The sequence below is a fragment of the Oncorhynchus keta genome, unplaced genomic scaffold (genome assembly GCF_023373465.1).
Source record: "Oncorhynchus keta strain PuntledgeMale-10-30-2019 unplaced genomic scaffold, Oket_V2 Un_contig_3403_pilon_pilon, whole genome shotgun sequence".
Classification (NCBI taxonomy): Eukaryota; Metazoa; Chordata; class Actinopteri; order Salmoniformes; family Salmonidae; genus Oncorhynchus; species Oncorhynchus keta.
In genome coordinates this window covers 260,001-265,168 of record NW_026287237.1, presented here as the reverse complement: position 1 = coordinate 265,168, position 5,168 = coordinate 260,001, and positions in this window count along the sequence as shown.

The window sequence follows — 5,168 nt, the reverse complement described above, 5'->3', positions numbered from 1 at the left end:
ACTACTGTAACCTACAGATCTAACTACTGTAACCTACTGATCTAACTACTGTAACCTACAGATCTAACGAGGATTCGTTATTTTTTTTTTAACTTTTGAAAATATGTTTCACCTTGACATGAAGTTTGAATCAGGTAGCGATTAAATATGTTTCACCTTGATATGAAGTTTGAATCAGGGAGAGATTAAATAAGTTTCACCTTGACGTGAAGTTTGAATCAGGTAGCGATTAAATATGTTTCACCTTGATATGAAGTTTGAATCAGGGAGAGATTAAATAAGTTTCACCTTGACGTGAAGTTTGAATCAGGGAACGATTAAATATGTTTATTTTCCTTTTTAGATGTACTTGAGTCTGTTTGGTGACCTTTCACTGACCTTTCACTGAACATGTCCCAAATAGGACGGACGCTTTCAACAGTGTCATAATTCCATGAATAGTATTGTTGTACTAGACTAGTTTAACTGAATATGAGGTCAGGAACAAGAGGGAGGGGTAAACAATGCATACAGTACACAGTAGATTATCTAAACACTTAAATGCCTGTGAAGTTCCCTTCATTGTGTCCTTGTTAAGGAGAGAGGAAAGGAGAGAGGAAAGGAGAGGAAAGGAAAGAGGACAGGAGAGAGGAAAGGAGAGAGGAAAGGAGAGGAAATGAGAGAGGAAAGGAGAGAGGAAGGGAGAGAGGAAAGGAGAGGAAAGGAGAGGAAAGGAAAGAGAAAAGGAAAGAGGAAAGGAGAGAGGAAGGGAGAGGAAAGGAGAGAGGAAAGGAGAGGAAAGGAGAGAGGAAAGGAGAGAGGAAAGCAGAGAGGAAAGTAAAGGAAATAACTCCTAAAAAAATCCAGGTATTGTGAAGTAGGCGAGGACTGCCAGGAGAATATCCAGATGTCATAGAGAAACCACCGAGGAAACCTCCTCTAGATGACAAGTCAGTCTAACGTTTCAGGTACTTCCTGTGCCACCAAAGTCGGTCCAAGTCTCTCAAGTAGCAAGTGTAGCTTTGAGCTACAACGAAACCAAAACTTGTCAGCCCGTACGATGCAGTGCAGGTGACACTTTTTCCACAGCAAAACAAGGAAATCACAACTCTGGGAAGTGTTGTCATGCCAACAGCAATATGACAGTTTGGTATAAAAAACAATAAATAAATAAATAAATAAAAGACAACAACAACAAAAAAGAAAGAGGGAAATAAATAAATAACTCAACATGACACATTTCCAAATATCAAACGATGCCTCTGCTGCTCCTGGGACTGTGCTACTGTCACAGACCCGCAAGGTCACTGGCTCTGCTCTGCTCGCTCCAAAGTCTGGAGACACAGCTTCGGATCGCTGGCACACTAAATGCTGCGGGGCTTGGAGGCAAACTGGTGTCTCCGGCTTTTTGAAGAGGAATGACAAGACTGAGAAGAAAAGAAGAAGAAAGAAAAAAACAAGACAAGACAAGACAAGAAAAATAACTCTACCCGCTCCTTCTGACAGTTGTAACCTCAGGGTTCAAAGGTCGCGCCATGTGAAACTCCGAGGTAAAATCGCCTATGTAAATCAGTTGCCATGGCCGCCACGCTCGGAGGGAGACAGAGTTGGTGACTGTCAGGCGTATTAGCAACAAAGATCAGACACTGCCAAGTTCAACTCTCTTTCCATCTCTCTCTCTCTCTCTCTCTCTCTCTCTCTCTCTCTCTCTCTCTCTCTCTCTCTCTCTCTCTCTCATTTGGTCTTTCCATCTTTCTTGTTCTGCTCTCCCTTCCTCCCTTCCTCCCTTCCTCCCTTCCTCCCTTCCTTCCTTCCTTCCTCCCTTCCTCCCTTCCTCCCTTCCTTCCTTCCTCCCTTCCTCCCTTCCTCCCTTCCTTCCTTCCTCCCTTTCCCTCCCTTTCATCTCCCCCAGAAAGAGACATTTAGCAGTTTGAAGATCATGTGGTTCACTCACATTCCTATTTTTTCAACAGGTACCACTATCAACCGTACATATGTACATACATACATACGTATTGCCAGCAGCGTACCATCCTGCATACCACTGCTGGCTTGCTTCTGAAGCTAATCAGGGTTGGTCCTGGTCGGTCCCTGGATGGGAGACCAGATGGTGCTGTAAGTGGTGTTGGAGGGCCAGTAGGAGGCACCCTTTCCTTAGGTCTAAAAAAATAGATATCTCAATGACCCAGGGCAGTGATTGGGGACATTGCCCTGTGTAAGGTGGTGTCTTTTGGATGGGGTGTTAAACAGGTGTCCTGACTCTCTGTGGTCCTAAAGATCCCACCCTTTCCACTTATCGTAAGAGTAGGGGTGTTAACCCCGGTGTCCTGGCTAAATTCCCAATCTGGTCCTCATACCATCACGGACACCTAATCATCCCCAGTTTACAATTGTCTCATTCACCCCCTGTAACTATTCCCCATGTCGTTGCTGTAAATGAGAATGTGTTCTCAGTCAACATACCTGGTAAAATAGATAAACGTACAGCTGTACATGTCTACAAACATTACATCTCCACTTTAGGAACGTCTTGTCAGAGTGTGGACTTAGAGCAGCATGAAGGTTACAGTACGTCAGCTGAAGACACAATGGGATGTAATACCTAGAAGAGCAGCATGAAGGTTACAGTACATCAGCTGAAGACACAATGGGATGTAATACCTAGAAGAGCTGCATGAAGGTTACAGTACATCAGCTGAAGACACAATGGGATGTAATACCTAGAAGAGCTGCATGAAGGTTACAGTACGTCAGCTGAAGACATAATGGGATGTAATACCTAGAAGAGCAGCATGAAGGTTACAGTACGTCAGCTGAAGACATAATGGGATTAATACCTAGAAGAGCTGCATGAAGGTTACAGTACATCAGCTGAAGACACAATGGGATGTAATACCTAGAAGAGCAGCATGAAGGTTACAGTACGTCAGCTGAAGACACAATGGGATGTAATACCTAGAAGAGCAGCATGAAGGTTACAGTACGTCAGCTGAAGACACAATGGGATGTAATACCTAGAAGAGCAGCATGAAGGTTACAGTACGTCAGCTGAAGACACAATGGGATTAATACCTAGAAGAGCAGCATGAAGGTTACAGTACATCAGCTGAAGACACAATGGGATGTAATACCTAGAAGAGCAGCATGAAGGTTACAGTACGTCAGCTGAAGACACAATGGGATGTAATACCTAGAAGAGCAGCATGAAGGTTACAGTACGTCAGCTGAAGACACAATGGGATGTAATACCTAGAAGCTCTACGTACAAGTCGACTATAAATTCAGTTGTTCCGTATTAATCCAACAGTTTTGATAAAAGGAAGGAAATAAAAATAAAAATCTGAAGGCCACACTTTTAAAACCCTTCAATAGAAGTAATATCTGCATTGGAACAGAGCTTTGAAAGAAACGTCTTTCAAAAATATCCCAACAAACCGTGGAAGAAGCCATAGAATAGATATGACCATGAAAGGAAAAAGAGAAGGACACTGGTTTAAATTCCCAGTCTTTGCTCTGTTGTAGCTGGCATCACATCAGCCCCCTAAAACCAGCGCATTGTACATCCCACTTGGGTCATGGGACCAGATCCCCACCATGTGGCTCATTGAGGGGCTGGAATTAGCCTTTATCAGCAATCCCATACTGTCACAATGGGCCTCCCTCCCTGCTCTTGAACCCTAGTCAAACGCCAGGCTGATAAGGCTTAGAGACGGAGCCTCTGCGTGTGTGTGCTTCCATTTCCAAAAGCATAACCGGATTGAGCAACATATTATGCCATGAAAATGAAGCTGGCATCAAATTGAAAATGAAACGGTACTGGAGGGTTGGAGATGAGGGTTGGAGAGGAGGGTTGAAGAGTAGGGTTGGAGATGAGGGTTAGAGATGAGGGTTGAAGAGTAGGGTTGGAGAGAGAGGAGGGTTGGAGAGAGAGGAGGGTTGGAGAGTAGGGTTGGAGAGTAGGGTTGGAGAGAGAGGAGGGTTGGAGAGTAGGGTGGGAGAGAGAGGAGGGTTGGAGAGAGAGGAGGGTTGGAGAGTAGGGTTGGAGAGAGATGAGGGTTGAAGTGTAGGGTTGGAGAGAGAGGAGGGTTGGAGAGAGAGGAGGGTAAGAGAGAGAGGAGGGTTGGAGAGAGAGGAGGGTTGGAGAGTAGGGTTGGAGAGAGAGGAGGGTTGGAGAGAGAGGAGGGTTGGAGAGTAGGGTTGGAGAGAGAGGAGGGTTGGAGAGAGAGGAGGGTTGGAGAGGAGGGTTGGAGAGAGAGGAGGGTTGGAGAGAGAGGAGGGTTGGAGAGTAGGGTTGGAGAGAGAGGAGGGTTGGAGAGTAGGGTTGGAGAGAGAGGAGGGTTGGAGAGAGAGGAGGGTTTGAGAGTAGGGTTGGAGAGAGAGGAGGGTTGGAGAGAGAGGAGGGTTGGAGAGTAGGGTTGGAGAGAGAGGAGGGTTGGAGAGGAGGCTTGAATAAGAGGGTTAGAGAGAGGGTTGGAGAGGGGGGTTGGAGAGGAGGATTGAAGAAGAGGGTTGGAGAAGAGGGTTGGAGAGAGGGTTGGAAAGGAGGGTTGAAGAAGAGGGTTGGAGAGAGGCTTGAAGTCGAGGGTTGGAGAGAGGGTTGGAAAGGAGGGTTGGAGAGAATGGTTGTAGAGAAAGGTTGGAGAGAGTTGAGGGATGTAGAGGAGGGTTGGAGAAGAGGGCCGAAGAGAGGGTATTGTTTCCTACTTAGCTAGCTGAGCATGGCCCACTCAAAGTGTACAGGAGAGGTTATTGACTCCTACTTAGCTAGCTGAGCGTGGCCCACTCAAAGTGTAGAGGAGAGGTTATTGACTCCTACTTAGCTAGCTGAGCATGGCCCACTCAAAGTGTAGAGGAGAGGTTATTGACTCCTACTTAGCTAGCTGAGCGTGGCCCACTCAAAGTGTAGAGGAGAGGTTATTGACTCCTACTTAGCTAGCTGAGCGTGGCCCACTCAAAGTGTAGAGGAGAGATTATTGACTCCTACTTAGCTAGCTGAGCGTGGCCCACTCAAAGTGTAGAGGAGAGGTTATTGACTCCTACGTAGCTAGCTGAGCGTGGCCCATCAAAGTGTAGAGGAGAGGTTATTGACTCCTACTTAGCTATCTGAGCGTGGCCCACTCAAAGTGTAGAGGAGAGGTTATTGACTCCTACTTAGCTATCTGAGCGTGGCCCATTCAAAGTGTAGAGGA